Here is a 15209-nt window from a genome sequence, read left to right as displayed (position 1 = left end):
TGAAATACAGCAGTTAGCACCATTTCTTTGTGATTGCAATGCAGGTCCTGTGCATCTTAATAAGTGCAGCCTTATTTACTATACTGATCTATACTGATCTATAGATCTATATGACAAGAGCCTGAACAAAAATAAACCATCAGTAACAACTTTTAACTGCAATGGGTAATTTTTATATGTTAGACAAAATATACAAAAGGATGTCAGTGGTGTCTAAAGATAGCTATTTGCTACCATTCCCATTCGTCTCAAATGCAAGGTTTATTTATTTTAAATAATTCAATAATTCATTCATTCATTTGTTTACAAATATTATAAAAACCTAATATTGTGTAATATTATTGTGATTTAAAATTATTTTTATTTAATATATTTAAATACATATAAAACTAAAAAAAAAAAAAAAAAAACATTTTCCAATCCCATCTCCTAATAGTTTCAAGTATCAAGCAGCAAAACCATTGGGGTCCATTCACTCATTCATGTTATCCATTAGAAAGTTTGGCTAGGTTTAAAATGATCAGGGCCCGGTTCCCCAAAATGTTTTCATTGTTAAGTAGTTCTTAAACAAATCCTTAACCTCCCTCTTAACGTTATGGCACGATTCCCGACACGTTCGTACGCTAATAATAACATATGTTCGCAATGGATACAGGCCTATTTATGAAGTTGACTTTATGTGGTACTAATATGGTGGTAATTAGCCTAGGCTATTCCGTAATGTCATTAAAGCATTTAAATTGGCAATCACTTTTGAAATTAAAATCTGGCAAACAATTTGGTTCGAAATGGCTAAGATCTATTAATGGGCAAGCATGGTGGTGCCCAGTAAGTGACCAACTATGGCGGTGCCGTTTAGTCCATGTAAAAAAAAATTATTTGGCAAAACTTTCATTTATTTGACATTTTTGTCTGACATGGCTATATTAAAAATAAATTTGCCTCCCAAGACAACTCATTATGGAGCTTCTGGACCTTCTCAGACCTGTGCTCACCAGGCTAACGCAGCGGAATTTTGCTTTAAGCCCTGAAGTCCAGCTGCTTAAAGCTACGTTTTTTTGCTAAAGAGAGCTTCATCGAGGTTGTGGGAGAGGGCTACAGACTAAGCAAGACCTCGGTCTGGATGTGCGTCCAGACTGTCACCAACGCCCTTCTGCGCCATGCTGGGAATTACGTCCGTCTGCCAGACACAAGTCAGGAGGTCCAGTAGGTGCAGAAGGGCTGTCATGCCATTGCTGGCATCCCCAGAGTCTTGGGCCTGGTTGATGGCACACTCATCCCTATCACCAATCCATCAGTGATTGATCAGGTGTACATATCGTGAAAGGGATACATGGCAATAAACGTGCAGGTTATAGTGGACCATCGGGGTGTAATCTCCGACCTGGTGGCAAGGTCAAGCAAAACTTCAAGTTCCTCTGAAGAGAAGCTTGGTGCCCTTTTTTACGTTGCTTCTAAAATGTTACTGGAATAATTTGAGGAATGTTTCATTTGCATATATCTTGTTGTCTTTCTTAACACTTTAATGCACCTTCGCGTGAAGTGAAAAAAATCGATTCCTGAGCAATCAATGCCAAATAATTCAGCACCTTCACTTTGGACAGCGCCTTTGTAACGCTGGACATAAGAGGCATTGTGTTAAGAAGCTTCCTAAGGGACACTTCGGGGAACACACTTAGGAACATAAACAACTTTGGTAAGATATATCTTTCGAGTCTTCTTAGCGCGCTAAGAGTGAGCGTTATCGGGGAACCGGGCCCTGTGCTATAGTATTATAGTTTGACAGTTGTGGGCAATTGTAGCGTCCAGTGGTTAATGTATTTCATTGCCTTATTTCTAAGTGAAGACAAATTGATTGGGCAGATGTTTTGCTAAAGGACAGCTTCAGAAGATGAAAGAAACCACTGAGTACCACAGCAATGGCTCCTTGAACTATTTTACTAACTTAACTCAACAATTGCAGCAAAGGAAGAACAACATTAGATGAAACATCTTAAAAAATTCTGGGAGATGAAGATCTGAATCTGATTACTCTGTGATACTGTAGCTTTTACTGCAACATCTAAACCAGCACAGATTTTAAGGAAATGTACTAAATGTATTTAGAATTGAAAGAGAGCCCAAGGAAATAAACTGCATCACATAAATGTAATAATGCAACTGCTGAAACGGTACCACTTGGGGCCTTCGTGTATTTAAACTTATTATCGGAGTCATTATTGTTTACACTTTACAGTTTAGCACCTGCCCTGACAACAATGAAAGATTGTACTGCATCCTGTAAGGTTTTAGGAAGCTCAGCCACCTTTTATTTCCTCTCTTATTTTACTGATGCAATGTATCCCCTTTACACGTTTTCTCCAGCTTGTTCATTAAAGACAGGCTTTTGATTTATGTGACAAACTTCTGAATATTAAGTCCCTCTGGCATGACATGCCCTTGTTTATCTGAATAAAGATGATTTACAATTATAAAAAAAAGAGTAATATACATTATATTGGTTGCCTTAGCATTAGTAAACCAATACTGAAAACAACCTGTTACCAATACAGTCATGCCCAAAAATATGGACTCCCTTGGTAAATATGATCAAAGAAGGCTGTGAAAATGAATCTGCATTGTTAATCCTTTTGATCTTTAAAAAAAAAAAAAAAAAAAAAAAAAAAATCTAACCTTTCATTGGTTAATAAGAATTTAAATGGGGGGAAATATCCTTATGAATATTTTTTTTTCTCTAATACACATTTGCCACAATTAAGGACACCCTAGAAATGAGTAAAATAACTCTGAAATATATTCACATTCATATTCACAATTTTGAGTACTCTTGGGTGATTATGAACATGAAATTATCCAACCATTGCTTCCTGTTTCACAGAAATATAAAATGCCCTTAATTATCCATTACAATGAGAAAAAGACAAAGAATATAGTTCTGATGTGCAGCAAAAGATAATTGAGCTTCACGAATTAGTGAAGTGGCTATAAAAAAGACCTAGAGCAGTGAAAATTCCCATTTTCACCATCAGGGCAATAATTAAGAATTTCAACAATCAACGGACATATTATGAAACTGCCTGGTAGAGGACGTGTGTCCAAATGCATGGTGAGGAGGTCAGTTTGAGTGGCTAAAGACTCTCCAATAATCCAAACTTAAACCTCAAAAACAACACAAAAATGGGTCACTGGGCACATAACCAAGCTTCTGCTATGGCCATTCTAGTTCCCCGACCTGCACCCTATAGAAAATGAGTGTGGTGAAGTGAAGAGCAGCACCACCAACATGGAGCTGGGAATCTAAAGGGTCTGAAGTGATTCTGGATGAAGGAATAGTCTATGATCCCTTGTCAGGTGTTCTCTAACCTCATCAGGCATTATAGGAGAACATTTAGAGCTGTTAAACTGGCAAATGGAGGTTTAGTAAAGAATTCAATAAAAGGGTGTCCTTAATTGTGGCCAATGTGTATTAGAGAAAAACATTTATTTCATAATGATATTTTCCCCACATTTTAAAATCTTATTATCCCATAAAAGGTTAGATTTTTGAGATTTTTTTTAATAAAAGATAAAAAGGATTAACAATGCAGATTAATTTTCACAGCCTTCTTTGATCATCTTTACCAAGCGTGTCCATATTTTTGAGCATGACGGTATTTAGGCCTAAATTTAGGATTTATTGCATAATAAATAGAATAAACTGTAACCCAAATAAATTCAAATTTTATATGCAATTCAAATACATATATTTTAAAGGGATCATATGATGCAATTTCAAGTTGTCCTTTCAAGCTGTTCATGAAATAGATAAGATCCCTAAACTTGCAAAGACTAAAGTCTCAAATCCAAAGAGATATTCTTTATAAAAGTTAAGACTCATCCCCCCCCCCCCCCCCACAAAACAGCTTGTTCTAACATGCCCCCACATCTTTAAGTCATTATGTGGGAAGATTTGCATAACGCCACCCAAATGTTCATGCGAAGAAAGAAGGCGTACCTTTTAAACTCAATGTGTTATTGTTGTTGTCGTCACCCCCATGTTGTATAGATGCTGTGTGTTTAAACTACTTAGTTTAACCTTCCAAAAGGCGACAATATCACCTGCATCATGTCTGGAGCTGATCCATGCTGGTTGCTGGGGAAATACATCAACTTTGCACTGTGTATTGCCAGATCAGCTTTCATCATGTTCACTCAAGGCCATGGCGAGTGACGCTGTTTTGTTTGAGAAAGCGAAACTACTTTGTTTTGGCCTTCTAAAAGAGGACACAAATAGAAATCGTGTTTATATCATGTTTATAATGGGTTTGATGTTTATGGCTTGTCGCACCGGCCAGACAGGGCATCACAATATGTAAAGGGTAGTAACATTTCCGTCACATGGTTGAAGTATTCGGCCAATCACAATTCACTGGATAGCAGGCCAATGAGAGCACACCTCGCTTTTCAGACCGATGAGCCTTATAAAAATAGACCGTTTCAGAAGGCTGGGAATAGAGGAAAAAACAATAATGTACAGTACAGGTATGTGTTTTTTTAACCTTAAAACCACATAAACACATTTCAATGCACCAAATACACCACATAATGTTCTTTTTTGCAGCATTTTATGACCCCTTTAAGACTTGTCCATGCCCTCTTAAAACATCTTGTTTAAACATGTCCCCACATGTCTACGTCACTATGTGGGAAGATTTGCATAAAACAGCCCAAATGTTTACGAAAAGAAAGAAGGCGTAACTTTGATTCTCGCTGTTGTATTGAAATTGCCACCATGTTGTGGAGACAGACACTGTGTGTTTCATTGTGAAAGCAAAAATAATTTGGCCTTCCAAAAGAGGAAAGAGGAACTAGAAATCAGTGGTTACATTGTATTTACAACACTGTTCCAGAACAGTTCAACCCAAGTGTTCAGATATATGCTACACATTTTATGTTGGACTGTTTTCTGATCCTGGGAGAGTAGACTATAATGCCAGCTGTTCTGAATCACAGTCTGTAAGTACGTTTACATATTTAAAGAATTTGCGACTGATATATGGGATTAGAATCCCGCCAAATGTATTGCAGTCACAGATCGAAAAATAATAAGCACAAATAAAATATTTAGAAATGCGTGTAAAATAATAACGCACAAAACCGAAAATAACCGACAGCTCAGTCATGGATCGAAAAATAATAAGCGTGAATCAAAAATATAAAAACATTTAAAATTATATTGCACAAAACTGAAACATGAATTAAAAATTTTGGCGAATTGGCAATCACTTTTTATAATGAAAATCTTGGAAACAGTTTGGCTCTAAATGGCTAATCTATCTATAAATGGGTAAGCATGGTTGTGTCCAATAAACGACGAACTATGGCAACAGTCCAACGTGTTTTTGTATTGAATCAAAGACGGCGCTGGCCACGGAGCCGTTTAGTCCAAGTCATTTTTGGCAAAACTTAAGCCCTTTTGACATTTTGCTTGACGTGGCTATGTTAAAAAAATACAATTTGATTCCCAAGACAACTCATTATGGAGCTACTGGACCTTCTCAGACCTGCGCTTGCCAGGCTAATGCGGAGGAATTTTGCTTTAAGCCCTGAAGTCCAGCTGCTTGCAGCGCCAAGGTTTTTTGCTACAGGGAGCTTCATCGAGGCCATGGGAGAGGGCTACGGCCTAAGCTAGCCCTTACAAAAAATAACCATGGTTTTATTATAGTAAAACTGTAGTAACCCATGGTTTTTTGGCGTATTGACTGCCATTTGTAAAACCACAGATTTACTACAAATACCATGGTTAAACTATGGTTAATATAGCAAAACCATGGTTAATTTGTGGTTACCATAATTTAACTACAGTAACCATGGTTTTTTGGTTTTATTTGTAGTAAAACCATGGTTGATTTTCGTAAGGGAGGTACCATTTTATACGTTGCTTCCCGACCATATTCTGTATCTAACTCTTTCTCTCTCTGTTCATAGGTTGCTTTTTATTGAAAACATTAACCAATGGCAAACAATACCGCATTAAACAGAAGTAACTGCAGCTGCTTGCCAATCAATTCTGATTGTAAAGTATCTTACCATTAATATAAAAGTGTATTAAATAATTTTTAGAAGTCGCTAAACCCATGTCAAGAAGCAGCACAAGTGGCACAATGGCATAAGGAGGGTGGATGATTAGCGAGGGATACCCAGTTCGTCTACCTGTCACAACATATCGTGTGAACATATTACTGACCATTTGATAATTTAATTTATAGTCTATATTTTACTGATAACTAAAACAATGTTAAAATAAATGTTACTGGAATAATTTGAGGAATGTTTCACTTGCATAGATTTTGTTGTCTTTCTTAACGCTGTAATGCACCTTTGCGTAAAGTGGAAAATCGATTCCTGAGCAATTAATTCAGGACCCTCACTTGGGACAGCGGCTTTGTAATGTCGTACATAAGAGGCAGCGTGTTAAGAAGCTTCCTAAGGGACACATCGGGGAACACACTTAGGAACATAAACAACTTTGGTAAGATATATCTTTCAAGTCTTCTCAGCGCGCTAAGAGTGAGCGTTATCGGGGAACTGGGTCCAGATCACTAATGCCTGGTCTATGTGGTAATACAGTAGCCTACATTGGGCAGTACATCCAAAAGCCCACCTATCATTCATAGACCTCAAATATAGCTTTTTAACTAAAAGATGTATGTAGTAATAACTTCACATGGCCGCTCAATTTAATGTTAACCTACAGAAATGTGCACTACTGAAGTGTTTGTGGAAACTGAACAGCAGCACTCACAGCAGGACAGATGGAGGCACCAGTGCTCTCACTTGCTCTTAAAATACTCCGTCATTTTTGGTCATACAGATAAAAGTAATAAATCTTTCTAATCCGCATACATTTATTTGTGTGATTTAGAATAACAATGAAACGCATTGATTCTGTAAAATAATTAGAGAAAGCAAGATGCGGTTTCTGTCGTCTTGGTCGTGTGAACTTGAGCGAGAAACTCCATTTATGAAAAATAAATCTAGAGTGTCACTCTCAGAGTGCAATTTCTACGCTCAAATGAAAAAATAAATAAAATAGAAAATGTGTGTTAGCATGGATGATTACGTGTGTGCAATGCACAATGTGCATCGTTTAAGATGGCTTTCAGTTCAATAAAATAAAATAAAACTAAAAATAATTGATAATTTATATTTATAAATAAAATAATTTAACTAAAGTGGGCATGCTGTGATATGTGCTGTATTTTTTCACTGTAACGGACAGATTCTGGACAAAAAAATAAAAATACAACATGGGAGTGGGAGAGAACATGAGTCATTCCGGGAAACGGGACGGGATTTTCCCACAGTTTTTTCATGGGATTGGGACGGGACGGGTTCTTTTTTCGCGGGAGAGGGACGGGAGAGATATCACCGTCAACATCTACTTCACACACCTGCCACAGCAGCCACGAGTCGCATTGGAGTGACGTCAACTCCCCCTTGGACTGATTGGCTAGAAGAGCAGCTGTCAATCTAGAACTTGTGAACCAATGGTGACGCTGAAGCCTGCCCTAATTTACATGAAACTCTAACTGCAACTTTTAGAATGCAAGCGCAGAACGTGGAAACATGATCAAAGGGGAAAAGACCACAAGCACACAAATAAATAATATATGAGCAGGAAACCTGATTTTGTTTGAGATTTGGAAAATTTTGAATTCATGTTTCAGTTTTGTGCAATATAATTTTAAATGTGTTTACATTTTTGATTTACGCATATTATTTTTCGATACTTGACTGCACTGTTTGTTATTTAAAAAAATAAAAAATTAACAAAAATTCATTTTTGTGCGTTATTATTTTACACTTGTTTTTAAATATTTGATCTTTGCTTATTTTTCGATCTGTGGCTGCAATACATTGGGCGGGATTCTAATCCCATATTCTAATCCGATAGTGATGATTCAAAGGCAAGTTTTGAGCAGTTTAGGTCATTTTAATCAGTAATTATGTCCCCACTGTAGATAGAAGTACACATTTTTGTAAATATAAGTACTTTCCCTCCAAGCAATACAAAAGACCTCTAGTTCTGTTTTCTTCCTGTGCTCGATTTTTCTGACTGCTCACTTTAGGGCGCGAGTGTGTTCGTTGTACCATGGTGTTGGACTGTTTTCCCTAATCTTCTTCAAGGGTAAAGGAGCAACAGTGTTTTTCTGAGCTATTGAATTTGCTCAGGAATATTATTAACAAAATCTTTTGTGGTAGAAATGGTGGTTCTACCATATTTGTAACAAGCTGAGTTTGAAGCTTTAGATACAGTATGTGGAGTATACACAGGACTAGATATCATCGCTCTGCTGCAGAATCTCAATGCTATTGACATTATACCCAATGCTATTGACAATAGTCCCATGTGATATTAAACCTAATGTATGATTATGACAACAAGTAGGTCCTAACATGTGTTTTCTAACCCCATTTTTTTTTTTTTTTTTGTATTTGCTACTCCGGGAAACAGACACAGTCTCTATATTATGACAGCTACAGTAGGTGAAAGAGTCTCTGTGTGCTGAGGTGGCTAGCAGACAGTTGGTTTAGCCAGTCTGTCTGCTTCCTGACCTGTGCCCCACTTAGTCAAGTAAGACTTGACTATGTGCCAAATTTCTATAAAGAAGAGTGGCACCACCCCTGGAGGGATGAAGAACATCTTTTTTCGACAAGTCAGGTCTGCCTCAAAAACTTGTCCAATTGTCTATGAAACCTATATAGAGGAGCCCAGGATGGAGACGGAGAGTCACAGAGCCCATGTGACGCTGAGGATCCAGAGGGCCAAGGCGGAGCTGGAGACTCTAGCAACTGAGACGAAGACAGGACTCCAGAAGACTGCAGCGGGTGCTGGAGCAACTGAGGATAGAGGTGGAGCCGGAGGGAAGGAGGGGCCTGACAGAGCCAGAGGGACGGTGTGACGAGGCAAAGCAAGATGAGTGGAGTCTTGAGGCGGCGAATGGTCGGCAACTGACCAATACGGAGCTGAAGAGACTAAAGAGAAATATTAAACTTTGTTTTTCACAATATACAGACTGTTTTTTGTTTTTCATTTTTGAATTATTCAAACTTACCACAGTTGTATGATGAGCTCATGAAAGATGGAGAGAGAGACAGAAAATAAACGGAACGAATGACAAATGACAAAATGGCAAGGCTAATGGAATGCTAGTGCACTGTGGTTAAGATTAAAAAGTGAATGATGTCAAATTAGTTTGAAAGATTATATCAGAAATATGGCGATAAGTTATATTTTAGCAGTGTGAACAACAGAGAGTGATAGTAAGATAAAGACTCCAACAGAAAAGCAAAGCTAGACTAAGCTGTAATAGCAAACCACTAAGCATATTTATTTATTTATTTATTTAGCTAAAGTAGTTTCTCTTTCATCATAATGCACTTTTTTTGGGACCAATTTTCATTATCTTTAATGAAATGGGGGGGGGGGGGGTGTTAACCAACATTTTTGTAATTCATTCATGTAATTTCAAGATGCACCAGCTGAGCAAATGTTAAGATGAAGAAGAATTCTAACAGATAGTTAATACTAACAGCTATTATTTTAACATAAATCTAATGAGGAATCAAAACAAACAGGATGATCTAAAGCACAAAGAGAGTGACAGCATCCGACCATTCACACACAGGGGACACTAGCCGTACAATCACTCTGGGTAGAGTTCAAGCAGACAGGCCAATAACGTTCCTGTCCAATTGCACTGGCTCATGAGTTTTGATTTAAGACAATGACAGTGATAAAGAAGTTTGAAAACAACTAACTCCGTGCCTGAGATATGATTCAAACTAAAATGGAGCCATAACATAAAACAAAGCAGTGAGAAGGAATTATGACCAGTCTGTTTCTTACAGTACATATACAAGATTAGAGATTTCCGACAATACATTTTTTTTTTCTTTTCGAAACAAAAGAGAAACAACAAAACTGCCATGACTTCACTGTAGTCCTTTTTTGTGCCGTTTGGCTGGTAGACTTATTTGCTGTAAATGTCACTTGGGACATGGCGTGACAAAATAATGACAGGCTTTTTTCAAAAAGACCAATTTCCCAGAATTGAAAGAGCAGGATGTGTGGAGCGTACAACATCTGCACTTGCCACCAGATTGGGCTGTCTGTCGATATCCATCTGACATGTTTCTGGAAATGTGGTCAGATAAATGGACAGGGTCCAAGAAGAGAAAAAAAGATGATAGCTGCAAAAAGAAATGTGCAATCCAGACTATAGAGAACAAGAACAATGCACAGAAGGTCGCCTTCCTTTTGGTCCAGCTCTGATCTGGCATATTGAATATTGAGTTTTTATTCTGCTACTCACAGAATGTAATTTGTACATGCTGGTTAATTATTCCCTTTAGTTAGGAGATCATTGGCCTGCCATATTCCAACAAATTCTGAGATCTCTTGACACTACAACATTTTGATTTAGTGTTTTATGACATCCCTGTTTTCATTATGAAGTGTTGATGTGACAGGCTTTGAGTGGATATGACAGAATGGGAGGGATTTTAATTAGCGGTTACCTTGACAAGCTTTTTGCTCCACATGCACACTGCCATAGTTTCAAAATCTGTCTTATTTGAGATAAAGGAATAGTTCATCCCACAATTACTATTCTGTCATCATTCATTCACCCCCATGCCTTTCAAAACCTGCATGACTTACTTTCTACTGTTTAACACGAAAAGAGAATGTTTGATGAATATCTTGGTCACTGTTAAAAGAAAGAAAGATAGTTAGTTATTAATTCCCAAAGCTGGTAGATATCTCTAGAAACTGCCTTTACAGAAGCACACAGTTGTGACACCATGATTCAGTGACGAAGTAAACAAACTCAACAGGGTGCCAATGATTTTTACATTAAAAAAAAAATTGTGCATGACTTTATGATTATAAACGAGGACCTCCTGGTAAACTACAAGCGTAACTGTCTATTATAAGTTTCTTTTGTTGTATTCTCTTTCAACACACTTTATCACGGTTGTTCTTAAAGCCCTTCCTTTCCCAGTCAGTGGATGTGAATGCTGAAAACTCATAAAACATTCACCGTCACTCAAGGTCTAAGCCCACACTTACACAATAGAATTGTTTATAAAACAAAGGAACACTGTCTAGGGAAGTGTAGTGAAGGAAATACATATTTTTTCAACCGGAGAGAGTGTACAGAATACAGAAAAAGAGAGAAACAAACCACGAGCTTGGATGCGTTTTTTTTTTTTTTTTTTCCACTAGAAGATTTCAGGAAAGTAAGCAAACTGAAACACAACCTTCTTCAGTGGAGTTTTGCTTATTAAAGCATAATCAGTTGTCCGAGGAACCTCTAAAAATAAAAGGTATATGCTTGCTCAAGAATTTGACTATTCTGCTGATATATCCCTCTAGTATAAAAACCAATACCTCAACCTCCAGAAACACATGGTGAATACTAAATTGGGATGAGAACTCCATAGTCTCGGTCACAATTATGATATACAGTACATGGATGGTCTTGTTCAGGGAGGTTGCACAAACATCATAAATTCAGTATCAACTCATGAAGCTGTTTATGTATTTTTTTGTCAAAAGAGACTGTCTGTCATTACTGTAATTATATTGCAAACACATGGGGAGGCACAGTGCTAGAAACTTGGATTCACATGCAGTAACAATTCACTGTCAGTACTTACATTCTCTTACATCCCCCTCTCACACACACATATACGTGTGTGTGTGTGTGTGTGTGTGTGTATTTTTACCCACTGATTTGGGCAAGGAACTGTCACCAAAAGCTGTTCCTTCTTAAGCGTTGACATGTTGTGTTACATTTTCTATGCATTTTGATGTCACTGCTTGGATTGAGAAGGTACCAAATGAAGATATTGCAGGCAATGTGACATTTTTATTCTGTCTCTCTCAAGTTACTGTCACAAATGAGCATGTATTTCAGAGAAAGGCACATTTTTTCTCTGATCACTTCTTACCCGCCGTTCACAGGAGGTATGGTGATGCTGCCATCTTCAACAGCAGAAAATATTCACCCAAACTGAAAAATAGAAATAAATAGCACCATTTTTTTTTTCTGGATTCTGCCCTATAACTGAAAATCTGATTAGACCAGTGATTCTCAACCAGACACGTGTAGCCCAGGGGGTACTTACACAGGATCTAAAGTGTACTTGAAGACATTTTGATTTTCTGCTTTGTTAAACCTATTAAATAATCTGCAGAAAAAAGAAAAAAAAAGACTGAAAAATTTAGAATTATTATAATGCAGTGTATTTGCTGATTGCATGCCGTTCCTACTGAACAATATGTCTAATTAGAATATATATCTATCTATCTATCTATATATATATATATATATATATATGTGTGTGTGTGTGTGTGTGTGTGTGTGTGTGTGTGTGTGTGTGTGTGTGTGTGTGTGTGTGTGTGTGTGTGTGTGTGCGTGCGTGTGTGTGTGTGTGTGTGCAGTATCTCAAAGAAGTGAGTAAACCCCTCACATTTTTGTAAATATTTTATTTTATTACAATGTAAAGTAGTGAGTGTACAGTTTGTATAACAGAGTACATTTGCTGTACCCTCAAAATAACTCAACACACAGCCATTAATGTCTAAACTGCTGTCCACAAAAGTGAGTGCCCCCTAAGTGAAAATGTCCAAATTGGGCCCAATTAGCCATTTTCTCTCCCCGATGTCATGTGACTCAATAGTGTTACAAGGTCTCAGGTGTGAATGGGGAGCAGGTTTGGTCATACTGGTCACTGGAAGCTCAACATGGCATGGCAAAGAACACTCTGAGGATCTGAAAAAAAGAACTGTTGCTCTACATAAAGATGTAAGTGTTGTCTAAGAAGAAGATTGCCAAGACCTTGAAACTGAGCTGCATCACGGTGGCCAAGACCATACAGTTGTTTAACAGGACAGGTTCCACTCAGGTCTCTAACATCCACTGGCTCCGCAATGTCGTCATGGAGGAGTGGAACAGAACTCCAGTGGCAACCTGTGAAGGTCTGGTGAACTCCATGCCCAAGAGGGTTAAGGCAGTGCTGGAAAGTAATGGTGGCCACACAAAATATCAACATTTGGGCCCAATTTGGACATTTTCACTTTTGTGGCCAACAGTTTAGACATTAATGGCTGTGTGTTGAGTTATTTTGAGGGGACAGCAAATGTACACTTTTATACAGATGTTTCAGTCCTATACATTTGGTGTAAAAACTATTTAAAAAAATGTTTACATTTTAAAATACAAAGACTGAAATATTACGTTCTTGTATAGGATGCTCCAGTAATCTAATCTTTGTTTTGTTTGAAAATAACTGTGAATTTTTTTTTATACTGTATACCATTATAGTTTTTTTCCTAATATGTTGAATTAGATTTTTTATGTATATATATTTTTTTATGTTTTCACTTTTTTGTGTTTACTTTCTGTGTTTTTGGAATTTTAGTTGTTTTAATTATTATTATTATTTATTATTTATTATAATTATTTTATTTTTATTACAATTAGTACTTGAACTAAATAAACAAATTTATGGCAACCAGCTGAAATAATTTATTTGATTTTAATTTATTTTAGTTAACATCATTTTGTTTTAAGTGTGTGTGTGTGTGTGTGTGCGTCTGCATAACAATTAACAATAACATTGTATTTCTTGTAAAAGAGAATGATTTGTAAATTTGTTTGGTGCAGATAGAATGGTGGGATATACAACACACACACACACACACACACACACACACACACACACACACACACACACACACACACAAAATACTTTGGAAACACAGGATTCATCGGTTTGCTCTGTCTCTGTTGTACATCAGCACTCTTTTCTAATGTTATTACTTGATTACTTGATATTTTAAAGCTGGGGAGTAGGACTAGGAACATCATGAGCCCCCTGATGCGGTAACCTCTTGCTGAACTGCACCATCAACAGCAAACTTGATGAATTCAGAAGCACTGATACTTCATTCTTCTCACATGCAGATTTATTTACAATACTGGAGGCCGAAAGGAAATTACATCAGCATATCTTCTAAAACGACCCTCTGGTGTGTAATATTAAAGATATCTATTTTGTGATAGATGAGCATTCCCTGAATGGACTGTTTGTTCAAATAATGTGAATGGAGACTATTAAAAAGAAAGAGAGTTGGAAACAAAGATGGTTCATAATCAAAACTCTGTTTTTTGACTCCCTGAACCCATTTCAGCCAACTCAACACAGGAACTAATGTCACAACGCCCTCAAAACCACAGGCAGGCTAAACACTCTCTGAAGGTCAATGACCTGAAGATTAGATAAAGGAGAACACATTTAATATGGTCTGTAAATTGAGTTTCATAGTTCACTGGTTCAGGAGCCCATTTCATAAACAATAATTCAACTTGTTTTATTTATAAAATGAAACGTTTCTTTTTTTGCTTGCTCTGACTTTTAAAGGTATTGTGGGAAATATACATTAAATTGCTGCTTTAGTTTTATATAGCTGCTAAAGTTATATATATATACTTCCAGTTTTTTAAAAAGCTTGGCTAGTCGTGACATAATGAAGGATGGAACACCTTTTATCTGCATTTCTCCCATCAAATGGCTGTGCTTTGTTGGCAATCGGGCATGTGTTCTTCACTCTTTAGCTCCGCCTATGGCACGCCTCCAGGGGCTTGGCTGTTTGCTGAGAAAATCGGAAAGATGTATTTTTCTTTTATAAATATGATAAAACTAAAGACTCTTTGGAGTTGTGAACGATAGAACTCAATAGGTACTCAAGATCAACATGAGATTGGTGAAACTGTGTGTGTTATGTCAGTTATATTGCTGTTTTTGCAGCTATAAAATCTAATTAAACTCTTTATGGCATTTAATCCTCAAGGGGAGATGGTGCTAAATTGCCTCTGAAAATATTATAAGACCAATCCAAAGGATAACATGCTTTTAGGATGTAACCTAATGAATTATGACTCATCGGGATGTGTGAAAAGGGTCCAGAATTAACACTCGATAAGTGCTAAATATGAGTAAAAGTGTGCTTTAAAGACATGGCAAATCACTTTATTCTGAACTGCAACACAATACGAGGTTGTAGAATGGTAGGCTGACTCTCAATGGTGCAAGTGACATGGACAGATCAAACACACATAACTTGTCTATAAGAACAGTGAAAGGCTAATACTGTG

This window comes from Carassius gibelio, chromosome A14 (assembly GCF_023724105.1).
Source record: "Carassius gibelio isolate Cgi1373 ecotype wild population from Czech Republic chromosome A14, carGib1.2-hapl.c, whole genome shotgun sequence".
Taxonomy (NCBI): Eukaryota; Metazoa; Chordata; class Actinopteri; order Cypriniformes; family Cyprinidae; genus Carassius; species Carassius gibelio.
The sequence above is the reverse complement of the archived record's forward strand: the minus strand, read 5'-3'. Positions refer to the sequence as shown.